This window comes from Euprymna scolopes, chromosome 39, assembly GCF_053919585.1.
Source record: "Euprymna scolopes isolate OS-2025 chromosome 39, ASM5391958v1, whole genome shotgun sequence".
Lineage (NCBI taxonomy): Eukaryota > Metazoa > Mollusca > Cephalopoda > Sepiida > Sepiolidae > Euprymna > Euprymna scolopes.
The window spans coordinates 7,415,182-7,417,807 of NC_136520.1; the positions used below are offsets into that span (position 1 = coordinate 7,415,182).

The 2,626-nt window shown below is 34.3% G+C and overlaps 1 pseudogene; it reads right to left on the reverse strand.

Annotated features, from left to right (window-relative positions):
* Nucleotides 1–1,459: 1,459 nt before the first annotated feature.
* On the reverse strand, nt 1,460–1,585 carry LOC145264025 (U2 spliceosomal RNA; annotated as a pseudogene).
* Nucleotides 1,586–2,626: the final 1,041 nt, after the last annotated feature.

Genomic DNA, 2,626 nt, shown 5'->3' on the forward strand with positions numbered 1-2,626 from the left:
ATATATATATATACTAGCAGGACCCGTTAACCGGCGTTTCCTGGCGGTAGCATGTTTCCCCCTCCATAAAAAGTTCAAATAGGACTTTTATTTTTGTTGTTGTAAAGTAGCCAAATCAGTTGTTATATTTATTATAATAAGTGCAATTATATAATATGTTCCCCGAACAAAAATAATGTAAACGCGAGACAAAAATCGTCTCCATGTAGTGTGTATGTGTGTGAAGCTGTAGATATACCTGTGTTTCAGAAATCGAGGAACGAAATCAAACAATGGTCATATTACACTGTAATTTTCGATACTTATTCATTATTAAGTAAACCTATTTAGTAACTTATCTGTGCTTCGGCCTTCTCCTATGATTGCAGATGGTATACCGCTCTGCCGTCATATGCATCCTCCATATTGCTTATACATTTGGTACCACGCTATTTGTAAATAGTGTTTTCAGGTTTAATTCAAGTTTCACGAACCCTTTTTTCTAATAGTGACAAGACAAACTCCCCCCCCCGAAGGTTAAAATGGCTTTGTACCTATTTACTATGCCTCCCCACGGGACAGAGTTAGACACCAGAGTCGTTTTTTAACGTGGAGAAAAGGTACAAAAATAAAAAAATTGTCTCAGTCGTGAAGGATTTCTCCTCCACCGAAAGAGAACAAGAAATAGAAGTGCAGCATCTGAAGAACAGATACTACATTTTGATCTTGGCCAAAAGGTCAATTAAATAAAAACAATAGTATCTCTGCACGGTACCTAAAGTGCATAAGTACCCAGAATTGTACTTTGTATTGGTCAACGCTTTTAAAATAAAAAAAAAAAACATGTAATCATTGCCAAACTTTAGTACTTCTGCAGTTTAAAGTCGGTTTTCCCATGATTCTCGGCGGACAAAGAAGAAAAAAGTAAAGGGAATATTTAAAAAGGAAAAATAAAAGAAAGGCAGAGTATCATTGTGCCATCCTATATAAAACCCCTAACCTCCCCATGTTAAGAACGTCTATCGGAATAAACACCTCCAACTTCGAAAGCCGGTCTTAACGCAAGGATGTTGGTTGTTTATTTCGAAAGCCGTTCTTAACATGGGGATGTTGGGTGTGTTTATAATACGGTTATGCAGGTCGTAAGAAAAATACATCAATAACATTGTCATACAAAAACAAAATCCCAAAAATCGCAACCTCACATGTGAAATAATAAGGTGATTAAAATATATTCCTGTAAGGTTAGTGAAACATTTTTTTTAATAAAACAAGGCCGATAGCCATTAGTCGCGTGCTCTTGCGTAATTAATGAATGCGTGAATGTAGGATTGGTATGAAATTCTTAAAGATAAACTAAAATGACCACAAAAAAATGGACGGAAATTACTTGAATGCTTAAAAATAACTGGAATCCTTAAAAAACAACTTTAATGATCTGGAGAATGACTTGAATGGCTTTGAGACTGACTGGTTGTAAAGTGGGTGATCATTTTACATAAAATTAATACAGAAAAGTGCTCCCCAACTTTATATCACAATAAGTACAGCATGTAGTAAGAACAGATACTACACTTTGATCTTGGCCAAAAGGCAAAGAAAATGGTATTTATTTGCTCCCCACCGAGCAAATTAGGCACAAGGCCGATTTTTATTGTGAGGAGTGAAGGGGAAATGGGGACCAACGCCCGGGGAGTAGGGGAGCTGGATAGTGACAATTGGTATGAAGGGTTTCCCCTACATTGACCAAATAAATAGTGAATGTTCATAGTTCTAAACTGGATAATTCCGTCAATAATAAATAAAACGTTAGACTATTGTTTACGTACTGAAAATGGGGCGTCTTTTATAGTTGATAAGTGTTCGTTTATTTGGTGGAATAACGGAATGCTGGAATTGCAGAATGAATACTTCTAATCCAATCAGCCGCGCCGGATATTTCAAAAGGAGAAGTCATTATTTGTGTTGGATGTAAGGGGTAAGAATATGCGTGTGTGTTGGAAGTCTGTAGACAGTTAACCAAGAAATACCCAGGAAAATTATAATTTATGAAGAAAAGATCCAGGAAATTATTTAAAAAAGGAAATTATTTTAAAAAAAGAAAATTATTTTAAAAAAGGAAATTATTTTAAAAAAGGAAATTATTTAAAAAAAGAAAATTATTTTAAACAAGGAAATTATTTTAAAAAAGGAAATTATTTAAAAAAAAACGTGGTATATAATGGTATTGTAAGAGTAGGGGATAAAGTGAGGGTGAAATTTTCGCTATAAGAGGTCATAGAAACAAAATATAACACTTTCGACATCGAACCACACCAAGCAGCTTTAGAACGTCGCTGATTGGGAACGAAAAGCAAATTCACAGATCCTTTAACTATCGATCCAAAAAAGAAAAAAGGTAGTAGCACTACTTGCAGAGTAAAGGCTTGGGAATTGGATGTTATGCGGATTTTCTCATTCATTCATAATAGACTCTTCTAACAATTATAAAAAATCCCAAAAGTTAATACTTTTATGAAGAAATAGCATGACCTAACATGAGACTACAGACTAATTTAACAGTTGGAAATACTGAAAACCTTTCTTTGTATTCACCTTTTTTGTACTATATTCTTTTTCTACTTAATCCTGTTGTTCGTGTCTTTCT